This window comes from Suricata suricatta, chromosome 16 (assembly GCF_006229205.1).
Source record: "Suricata suricatta isolate VVHF042 chromosome 16, meerkat_22Aug2017_6uvM2_HiC, whole genome shotgun sequence".
NCBI lineage: Eukaryota > Metazoa > Chordata > Mammalia > Carnivora > Herpestidae > Suricata > Suricata suricatta.
The window spans coordinates 55,522,764-55,534,764 of NC_043715.1; positions in this window are offsets into that span (position 1 = coordinate 55,522,764).

Here is a 12,001-nt window from a genome sequence, read left to right on the forward strand (position 1 = left end):
AGGAAAGAAGGGAGTAGTGGAGGGGATGATCAAGACAGGCATGACCTACAGAGAGCAAACTGCAAACTAGCTGAGGTCCCTCAGTTCTTAAAGTGCGCTGGAGCAGCTACACGAGTCAGACAAAACGGGCTTCCAGTCTAAAACCTAGAAGGACCTCGGATATTAATCCAATTCATATACAAATTATATATACACGAAACCTGAAAATACATGAACATTGACAGGTAGTTCTGCACTAGTAGTTGAAGATTTCAGTACTCCCCCTTTTTTTTTTTTTTTTATAAAGTGTGGTGTGCAGGAGGGGCAGAGAGAGGAAGGGAGAGAGAGAGAGAGAGAGAGAGAGGGAATCCCAAGCGGACTCAGGACTGTCAGCATGGAGCCCCACTGGGTCTTAAGCTCACAGACCGTGAGATCATGACCGGAGATGAAACCGACTTAACCGACTGAGCCACCCGGGTGCCCCTAGTACTCCTCTTCCAATGACGGATACAACATCTAGATGGAGAGTGATTTGCACAAATGAAAGACACTCTCCCCACGCAGACCTAGCAGACAAACACCACCACCAACAGAACACACACACACGTTCCCGGGGATCATCCACATGTGAGGTGACAAAGCGAGTCTCGACAAACTGAAAAGCACTGGAATCCGTGGACCTCCTCCAACCCGATGGATCAACTAGAAATCCACAGGAGGAAAGGAAAATAGTATGTGGAAATTAAACCACACTCTACAACAGACGGGTCAAAGAAAGCTCAAAAGGAAAGTAGAAACCAGGAGTGAAAATCAAAAAAGATGTGTGCTGTGAAAGCAGTGCCCAGAAGGACACCTAACAGCAGTAAATGCCTACCTTTAAAAAGATAGGAAGCTGGGGGCGCCCGGGTGGCTAAGTCGGTCAAGCGTGCAACACTTGATTCTGGCTCAGGGCATAATCTCATGGTTCATGAGTTCAAGCCCCACATCGGGCTTTGTGCTAACAGCGCGGAGTCGGCCTGGGATTCTATCTCTCTCTCTCAAAATAAACATTTAAAATTAATTAAAAAAAAAAAAAAAGATAAGAAACTAGAGGTGCCTGGATGGCTCGCTCAGTCGGTTAAGTGTCCAACTCTTGATTTCCACTCAGGCCATGATCTCACAGCTCATGGGTTCAAGCTTCACATCAGGCTCTGCACTGAACGTGCAGACCTGCTTGGAATTCTCTCGCTCCCTCTCTCTGCCCCTTCCCCTTCCCCTTTCTCTCGAAACATTATTTTCAGATACGAGGTGTAGCACACAGTGCTAACGTGCTCATGCACTGGAGGTTAATCACACCCACCTGCTCAAGCCGGGGCTCCCTTCACTACTGCTTACCCAGCCATGATCTTAAAATGTGTCTTTACCTACCTGTCACGGGCACTACCTGCAGTTGCTTTGCACCATGCTAGTACCAGAATCCACATAACTCATCCTGCAGGCTTTTTTTTTTTTTTTTTTTTAGTGTTTTATTTATTTTTGGGACAGAGAGAGACAGAGCATGAGAGGGGGAGGGGCAGAGAGAGGGAGACACAGAATCCGAAGCAGCTCGAGGCCCTCAGCTGCCAGCACAGAGCCCAACTCGGGGCTCAAACCCGCCAACTGTGAGATCATGACTGAGCCGAAGTCAGACACTTAACCGACTGAACTCCTCAGGCACCCCTAAGAGCCTGCCACTCTTGATCTTGGGGGTGAAGGTTGAAGTCTCACCTCTGGTGGAGCTTACCTAAAATATGTATACATTTTTAATTTTTAGAGAGAGAGAGAACAGGGGAGAGGGGCAGAGAGACCATCTTAAGCAGGCTCCACTTTCAGCATGGAGCCCAACTTGGGGCTTGATCCCATGACCTAAGCATTGCATCAAGACCTAAGCCTGAATCAAGACTCAGACACTCAAACAACTGAGCCAGCCAGGCGCCCCTCAAAGAAATAGTATTCAGTCTTTAAAAGACAGGAAATTTTTATACATGCTACACCGTAGATGAATCTCGAAGGCATTATGGTAACTGAAATATGCCAATCACAAAAAGACAGAAGTATGATTCTACTTCTATGAAGTGCTGAGTCATAAAATTCATGGAGACAGTAGCCTGGGGTGGCCATGGGCCAGAGGGAGGGGAGGGAGCAGTTGTTTACCTGGGACACGGTTTCATCTTGTGAGAAGAAAAGAGTTCTGGAGATGCGTTAAACAACGTTCGACTAAAATATGGTTTGGGCAGCTGGGTGGCTCAGTCAGCGGTGTCTGTGCGGCTCAGGTCATGATCTCATGGTTCGCGGAGTTTGAGCCTCACGTCGGGCTCTGTGCTGACAGCTCAGAGCCTGGAGCTGCTTCTGACTCTGTCTCCCTCTCTGTCTGACACTCCCCTGCTTGTTCTGTCTCCTTGCTTTCAAAAGTAAATAAAACATTAAAAAAATTTTTTTTTCAAAAATTTTTTATCTGCGCGAAGTTACCATCGAATGGGGCATTCTGTTCGATGGCACTTTTACTGTCTGGGGTCTTCAGCCTTTTACGAATGCACCTGTCCCCCACTCGTGCTCTGTCCTGCTGCCCAATTCAAAAGCTTTGGTGGGACTCCTTAAGGAGTCTTGAGGCCGCGTCCAGAAAAGCGTTCTCTCTTCTTTCGGAAGGAGGCTCGGCGGCTCCAGCCGCGCGGCGGGTGCTCTGAGCGCGCTCCGGGTCCGCGGGACCGGCCGCCGCGCCCGAAGACGCGCAGAGCTGGGAGGTCTGGGGTCGGCGCCGGGGCTCCCTTCCCAAGCCCCCGAAATCCGCTCGTGCCCTCTCTCCCGGGATCCCTCCTCCGCGGGTCGGGGACGTCCCTCCGCGCGCCGCTGCCTAGTCCCTCCCGGAAGCCTGAGCTCGTGCAGGTCCTCGCTGGTGGCGACACTCTGCCCGGGGCTGCACTCTCCTGGTTTCCCGAGGTCCCCGTCACCTGATGCGCAGTGCGCAGGCCTCCTCCCGGATCCCACAGCACCCAGGGCGGCGCCTTCGTGCCTGGGTGGATGTCTAACTTGTTAAAGGGGGGTAAAAAAGAGGCATTTCTTTAGTGCCGTGATGCCCAGGTCACTCCCTTTTGTTTTTCTCTGTCCACGTCTTTGCTCGTTTTTGTACTGAATTGTCTCTTTCCGTAGTAATTTGCAAGAGCTCTTTAGATGCTGTTGCCCGTATCCTTCCCCACGCAGTGGGCTGCCTTTCCCCTCGCTCAATGGTGGTTGTTTTAGTCTAATTTATGATCTTCACCGTTAAGACTTTTTTGGCCTTTTTAGTAAATCTTAGCTTACTCCTAGATCGCAAAAATGTCCTTGTATGTTGTCTTCTAAAAACATACTGCTGTGCCTTCTGATTTTAAGTTGGTAAATAATTTGTATCTGATTTTTGTGTGTGAGGAAAGGGAGAGTCAAGATCCATTTGTAATGCCATACATAAAGTGTGGCAATGGGCAATTTTGTGTGTTGATCTGATTAAAAAAATTTTTTTAATGTTTATTTTAGAGAGAAAGAGAGAGCAGGAGAGGGGCAAAGAGAAAGACACACACACAGAATCCGAAGCAGGCTCCAGGCTCCGATCTGTGGGCATAGACACGGGGCGGGAACCCACTCGCACAGAGATCGTGACCCAAGCTAAATTTGGACTCTCAACGACTGAGCCACCAGGCGTCCTTGATCTGATTTTTTTAATGTTTATTGTTTAGAGAGAGAGAGAGAGTGGGGGAGGTGCAGAAAGAAACGAGTGGACAGAGGGTCCCAAGCGGGCTCTATGATGACAGCAGGGAGCCAGATGCGGAGGAAGGCAGGCTCAAACTCAGGAACCATGAGATCATGACCTGAGCTGAAGTCCGACAGTTAAGCAAGTGAGGTGACCCAGGTGACCCTGCCCAGGAATTACTGTGAATGTAGTGGAAGAATTCAGAGGCATACGAACAACTGAGGAGAAAGAAATGAGTCGGAAGAGCACGTGAGAGCACTTGCACAGACGATTTCTTTACATTTTCTGTCCCGGAATCTTCTGTACTCTGGCAGATTCTACAGAGAATCTTTTATCTCCACCACTTTTTATTTTTTAGGAGGATGGAGACCTTCCACTTCTGCCTGTCTTCCTCATCCTGTTTTTCAGAATGATATTGCCTTAATCCGGATTCCCCAAATCAGAGCCTAGTACAAAGACGTGAGTTCAAGATGCTTATTTGGAAAATGACCCCCCAAAACAAGAGGGACGTAGTAAGGAGAGTAAAAAGGGCAGCCAACATAAGGATAAGTTATTGAAATCCACAGTGTAAGCGATGAGGGGGGCTTAATCCCTACTGAAGAGCCTCATATAATTCCCTGCAGGAAAGACAGGACGCTGGGGCATTTATGTAACCAAGTTAGCCCCCTCCCCCACTGGGTAGGGGTTTTCCTCAAAGGCACTGACATCCTGCAATTCTGAGCTGTTATTTCCTTTCTTCTTTTTTCCTTTTTTTAAGTTTATTTATTTTGAGAGAGAGAGAGAGAGAGCACAAGCAGGGGAGGGGCAGAGAGAGGGAGAGGAGAATCCCAAGCAGACTCAGCACCATCAGCACAGAGCCCAGTGCAGGGCTCAGACTCACGAACTGTGAGATCATGACCTGAGCTGAAATCAAATCAAGAGTAGGCTGGTGGAGCCACCGAGGTCCCCCGTGGGCCATTATTTTCTATGGGGTAAACAGCATCAGAAAAGACCCTTGGGACGAATACAGAAGGATGAGCGTCCATGGCTGAGATAAGGCCTTGGCAGAATAAGGGGAGTCTGTGTTTGCACGAGACCACTGAAGCCCAGACTGACGTGAGAGGTGCACCAAGGGGATATGAGGTTGACTTCCGCTAAGGCACAACCCTTGCACTTTCTCAGGTACACTCACTTCCACATGAAGTCCACTCAGTCGCTAAGTCTTCAAGGATCCCGCCACCATCTACACAATTCTGACTCCAATATGGCTGGTGAAACCAGCCACAGTCCCCACTGCACCTTGGACCCAAGACCACTTCTACGACTCATCCTTCTTTTCCGCCCAACCTTCCGGATTCCTGCGGTGGGTCAGCACCATATCTTGTCTAAGTCATTTGTCCAGTGGGGTGATCTGGGCCCTTGATCTGAGAGGTCTGAATCATGCACTGCTAGGAAGAAAGGAGTTAGCTCCTGGTCTATAATCCACTCTTCCTATCCTGACTTACAAACATGCTAATCAGACCTCCTCCCTGAGGGGTTAGAGGAAACTAAACTAGACTCCTTATCTATGAAATGTTTTTAATAGGATATACCTGGTCTTCCTTGCTGGCTTATAGTAAACAAACCTGGGATTTATGGGTTTATAGGGCAGGGGCCATTGGAAAACGTGTCTGCTATTTAATCATCAGAGAATGCAAGGGGTAGGCAGGGGAAGTCATTGATCAAAGTAATGCCTTTGTGTACGTGAGGCCCCAACATACATCACTTAATTGAGAACCTCGAATCCTAAATCAGGGCCGAGGGTCATTCTGGTGTGATAAGGAAGGGCCTGAGCGGCTGAGTTGGCTGCTTCGGAATCTCCCTGCACTTTGCCCGAGTTTGCCATTGTCTGTATCCTTGGAATTACTGATAGTTTGATGCTGGGTATCAAAAATCTGCTTCACAGGAGTCTCTCACCATTCCTTGAGTTAGCTCAGTGACTTTGCTTTTATTGGGTTGCAGGTTCCTCCTCACCCATGACTGGAGGGCACAGCGCATCCTCTGGGTCCCAGACCGTGGGCTCCTCACTCATTATGGAGCAGTGACCCCATAGTCCTCATGGCGGGCTAGCCATGCCCGTGAACTAACTCATTTCTCTGCCCGCTGGTTAATCAGCAGGGAAAGCCCAACATAACCAGGGGCTCTTCCTGGTTCCTGATGGGAGTGGCGCCCTTCTGAAAATGAAGACACTTCATCCAACAGGTTCTAAGGTTGGGGGGACAGGAAGTCAGTCCCTGGAAATGGGAGCAATAGAAGCAACTCTCTTTTCGCCCCCTGAGGACTAGACTTGTGCACTCTCACAACTAGGGACACGGCACCTTGTACTGTTAGTTCAGCGCACATATTGCATGTTGCCGGACAGCACCCCACCCCCAGAGGCTGTTATCCCTGAGCTGGCGCCTGAGTTGAGCCATTTACGGGCCATTCCGTCATCCCACTCTGGCGGCTCATTCTGTATAATGCAATGTATGACATGAACGGTGGCTTCCCTAGTCATACATGTACTCATGAGTCATTTCAGCACAAAATTAGCCCCCCAGTCTGAGGTGGTTCCTGTCATCGGCGCTCATTGCTGTCACATATCCATGAGATAGAGCATCCTCTCTTCCTGGATGTTGACAGACATAGACATTAACACGAGACATGACATTCTACGTGTGTTGTGTGCTTCTTCACAGGTCATTGACCGGCCTTGTCCACAGACCACTTAGACTTCCATCTTTCAACCTTCTTTCCTTCCCTGGCCAATAGGCTGAGCCATTTCCCACTTCCCACAAGTGCACATCTAACCCGGTTTGAGGCCACGTCTCTGTCCATACAAAGTGGGAAGCCCTGGGTACTGCCCACAGCTCTGGCCGCTGGGATAATTCCCTAGCGCCATGACTGCACGGCCACCTCTGAGAAGTGCTAAGGTGTCAGTGGGCATCCTTGGGGACACATGGCCCACCTGTCAGTCAGGCTGGGGTTTCCTCCTCTCTCAGCTGCTCACCCCGTGAGACCAGTGTGCAGTCAAGAAGAGGCACCAATGTAACTGGGTTTGAAACACTGGGACCTGATGCCAACTCTTCACGTGTAACTTTCCTGTGCCTTCTGGACCTTCTCAGCTCAATTCGGCAATGTGCCTCTTCCACAGTACAAGTAATGGCTGCCACACCCATCCAATTTGGGACCCGATCCTCAGAGGGCCTACCTGCACCCAGATCGTGATAGGCATTTCTGCCTGTGTGGCCCCTTGACGTCCCATGCTCAGAGGCGTTCAGAACTGACTAGGGTTCAGCCACGATTCATCACAGGAGTGAGGAGTTCTGCCACAGAAGGGATGGCCTTGCCCAGAACCCTAGAATCCCTCCGTGAACATTCCGGAACCAGCGCTTGCCACACACTCCCTGGAGTGTCCTCAGCTACCACAGATACCACTACACATGTTAGTGTACACATGACTGGACCCCCTGGAAAAGGAGCAGCAAGGACCTTGTGCCACTAGCCTGGACAGACTGCAGGACCTAGTCTTGCTCCGGACCCACCCAAAACCAGCAGCCTTTAATTTAAGTGACCCTAGAAATGAGTTGGGCAAGACTTTCCTAATGGAGTCATCTTGAGTGGTCTTTTGGGTACCAGTTATTTGGAGAAGATTAGGCCTTAGCATATGCATCAGGATATATTCTTCTCTTGGGGCGCCTGGGTGGCTCAGCTAGTTGAGCATCAGACTCTTGATTTCGGCTCAAATCGTAATCCCACAATTCATGAGTTTGAGCCCCATGCCAGGCTCTTTGCTGACAGCTCAGAGCTTGGATCCTACTTCGGATTCTGTGTCTCCCTCTCTCTCTGCCCATCTCCTGCTTGTACTCTGTCTCTCTCTCTCTCACTCTCTCTCTCTCTCTCAAAAGTAAAATAAACATTAAAAATATGAATTTTGGTATGTTTGTTTTTAGTAGGCTCCCATGGAGCCCAACGTGGGCCTTGAAGTCAAGACCCTGAGATCAAGACCTGAGCTGAGATCAAGAGTCAGATGCTTAACCAACTGAGCCACCTAGGTGCTCTAAATTTCTGCATCTTTATTAACTTATCAGTAGAGTTTCCCCGCCAGGGGAAAAAAAAGAAAAGAAAAACCACCATGAAGACAATGAGTCTTCCAGATATTTGACTTAAAGAGCTGAATCAATTACTGAAAAGCTCATGGATGAGCTACCTGACAACTTGAAATTAGCTTAGAACATTCTAGTACTTTAGCTGCATTCCTCCTTAAAACATGATGCAATCTCCTTAAACTATAAACTCATGTGGGTTTGTGTGTTCTGTATCTCTGGTATCCACAACAGTGACTGGGAGAATCAGCCAATTAATATTTGTTGAATTAATGAGTGGATTCAGTGGGGAACAAAAAACGCCCTGATTTCAAAAATACTACATTCCAATAAATGAGCCTGGGTGGCTCAGTCCGTCAAGCATCGAGTTCAGCTCAGGTCATGATCTCACGGTCTGTGAGTTTAAGCCCCACATTGAGCTCTGTACTGATGGCCCAAAGCCTGGAGGCTGCTTCAGATTCTGTGTCTCCCTCTCTCTCTGCACCTCCCCCACTCACACTTTGTCTCTCTCTTCCTCAAAAATAAATATTGGGGCGCCTGGGTGGCTCAGTCGGTTAAGCATCCGGCTTCGGCTCAGGTCAGATCTCACGGTTCGTGGGTTTGAGCCCCGCGTCGGGCTCTGTGCTGACAGCTAGCTCAGAGCCTGGAGCCTGTTTCAGATTCTGTATCTCCCTCTCTCTCTGACCCTCCCCTGCTCCAGCTGTCTCTCTCTGTCTCTCAAAAAAAAAACATAAAAATAAAAAAGCATAAAAAATAAATATTAAAAGATTTTTTAAAATTTAATGCCAAGAAGTCATAAATATGCTAAGGAAAAATAAGGCACGCAAACAGAAGAACACTGGTGGATGCTTTTTGAGACAGGCTGCTTAGGGGCCCCACTTCCTTGTTCTGGTTTGGGGACGCAGAGGGTGTTGTGCTTATTTTTATTTCGAGGAGGTGATATCTTGGCAGAGATTTGGATGAAGTGAGAGAAACCGTCTGACTCTCTAGTGGAAGAACACTACAGTGCTCAGTCTATGGAAAAAGGTCGCGGGCCTCACTAAGGAAGTAAGTGGCTGATACAATCTAAGGCAGTTTCTCAGCCGACTTACTACTGAACTTTGGGGCCTGATGCCTCTTCGTTGTGGGGCCATACTGCGTAAAGTGTGATGTTTAGCATCAATCCCAAGCCTCAAACCCACTAGGTGGCAGTAGAATCTTCCTCTCCCTGGTTGTGACAACCAAAAATGCCTCCAGATATTGCCAAAGGTCTACTGGAGGGTGAAATTTACCCCAGTCAACAGCCCCTCCGCCGGGCAGCAGACAGTGAGGTCTAATAGCGTGTGTTTCAAATTCACCGCCTCTGTTTGAGGATGAAGCATGAAGGGTGGTCAGATTTCACCCTGAAAGAGCAGGGAACGCTTATCCCAGCCTCCGGTGGGATGTAGATGGTGATGGACACTCTCTACTCACTTTGGAGGGAAAACCAAATCTTCAGGAATTTCGGAGCAAAAGTGTCAAAGATTAGTCCGAGGAGATGGCTGAACATGCCAGGGGGATAGCTGAAGTCATTCCACTGACTGCAGCAGGCTTGGGGAAACGGTTTACAGGTAGAGGTGAACAGGGGATTACCTCAGAGTAAAAAAGATTTGAGAGCTATAATAAGATTAGAGAGATTGACTAAGGCACTAATAAGAAATTGGTCCCACTGATTTGGGGGAGTAGTGGTCAGCCTCCTTTCCTGGGACTGGTCCTCTGGGTGGGCAATGAGTGTTGGCTAGTGGGTGAGGCTCCAAGGTGAACTCCTGGGGACACCAACTTCATCCTTCTAAAGATGGTGACGGAGCTAACAACTTCCAACCCCACCTGTGCTCAGGAACCACTTGAGGACTGCATGCAAATCTTTATGCTTAGGCCCCACCTGCAGAGATTTGAGTTGATAGACCTGACCCTGGGGTGGAGCCCGGGGCATTTAAAAAATTCCAGCCTAGGATGACAATATAGAGCCAAGGTTGAAAAACACTACTAACTGGAATTCACTAATGCCTTCCTATCTCTCCCTGAAGGTGCAGGCTTATCCTTGAGGCATGCTTTTTCAGACTCAGGTGGACTTTCTGAAACCATTTTAATTTAAAAAAATTTTTTATGTTTTTTTAATTTATTTTTAAGAGAGAGAGAGAGTGCGAGGAGGGGAGGGTCAGAGAGAGGGAGACACAGAATCCGAAGCAGGCTCCAGGCTCTGAGCTAGCTGTCAGCACAGAGCCTGAAGCGGGGCTCAAGCCTAAGAACTGTGAGATCATGACCTGAGCTGAAGCCGGACACTCAACCTAGGTGCCCCATGAAACCATTTAATTTTAAAAAGCTTAGACTCTCTGCTCCTCCCAGGTAACAGGCAGCCAAACCTTCCTGTGTGGTGCCAGTGGCGTCCATGAGAAGTGTGACTGTCACACCACAGTGAAGGTCAGAGTAAATGGATTTGACTGTATTGGGGTCTGGTCAACAGATCTGCTTTTAATGCTGGTAGGGTGGATATTGTCACCACCGCTGACCCCGTCATTGGCCTCAAGCACGTGGTGTTGCAATGGTTCCACGAATGGCAAGCTCAGTGGCACGGTCAAACCTTGTCATCAACAGGAAGCCCATGTCCGTCTTCCAGGATCCAGAGCATCACATGGGGTGAGCCGTGTGCTGACTAAACTGTGGAGTCCGCCTGTGTCCTCACTGACCGGGAGAAGGCTGGGCTCACTTGAAGAGTGGCACTGGGAGGGTCATTAGCCTGCCCCCTCTGCTGACGTGCCTCATGTCTTGTGATGGGCATGAACCATGGGAACGAGGTCAGCTCCCTGAAGGGTGCCAGCAATGCCTCCCTTATCCCCAACTACTTGGCCCCTCCAGGCCAACATCACCCATGACACCCTGGCATCATGGTAGGACTCACGACCACAGTCAGAAGACCATGGGCAGCCTGTCTGCGAAGCTGGGACACAATGAGTGAGGGGCTGCCCAGAATATCATCCCTGCTTCTACCAGCACTGTCTAGGCTGTTGGCAGGGTCATCCCTGAACTTCACCTCATGACCTTCTGTGTCCCCACAGCCCACATGGGTCCTTCTGAAGCTCTTCAATATGGCGCCATGGAGAAGGTGGTGAAGTCAGCATCAGAGGGCCCCCCTACGGGGCATCCTGAGCAGCAAGGATGCAAGAAGTCTCCTGCATCTTTAATAGGGACGCCTGGTCTTCAATCTCTGTTGCAGCTCCATGTTAAGCTCATTTCCTGGTATGACAGTGAATTTGACGGCAGTATGGCCTCCAAGGCTAAAAGCCCTGGGCCTCCTGGGCCTCCTGGCCCAGCAAGGGCTCAGAAGGAAGAGAGAGGCCCTCGGAAGCTGGGAAGTGCTGGCCCCAATTCAGTCACTCAACACAGAATCTCCCATCCTTGATCCCGTCCCTCCCAGACCCCCTGGAGCAGGGGAGGGGCTTAGAGGGTGTTACCTTGTCCTGTGCCCTTAATACGGTACACTGTACCCAAAGTAAATAAATATAAAATATACGTTAAGATATAAACTAAATTAACTATAAAATTAAATGAATAAAGTATAAAATCAAAACAAAATAAAATTTTAGGGACATTTGGGGGGCTCAGTCAGTTAAGCACCTGACGTTGGCTCAGATCATGATCTCATGGTTCATTGGTTCAGCCCCTTGTCAGGCTCTGCGCTGACAGCTCAGAGACTGGAGCCTCCTTCTGATGTCTCCCTCTCTCTCCTCCCCTCCCCTGCTTGTGCTCTCTCTCTCTCTCTCAAAAATAAATAAAATATGTAAAAGATAAGGGTCACCTGGGTGGCTCAGTCGGTTAAGTGTCCAACTCTTGATTTCAGCTCAGGTCATGATCTCACAGTTCGTGAGTTTGAGCCCCGCATTGGGGTCCATACTGACAGCACTGAGCTTGTTTGGGATTCTCTCTCTCTCTTCCTCTCTCTGCCCCTCCCTCATACTCTGTTTCTCAAAATAAATAAATAAACTTAAATAAATATATATACACACAACTATATAAAATAAATTTAAATTTAAAATAAAGTAAAAACAAAATAAAATATTAAATACAATAAATAAAATATGAAATAAAATAAAACAAAAAAGTGTAGTGAAACCTCTAAAAAGAGGAGTGAGGGGCGCCTGGGTGGCTCAGTCGGTTAAGCCTC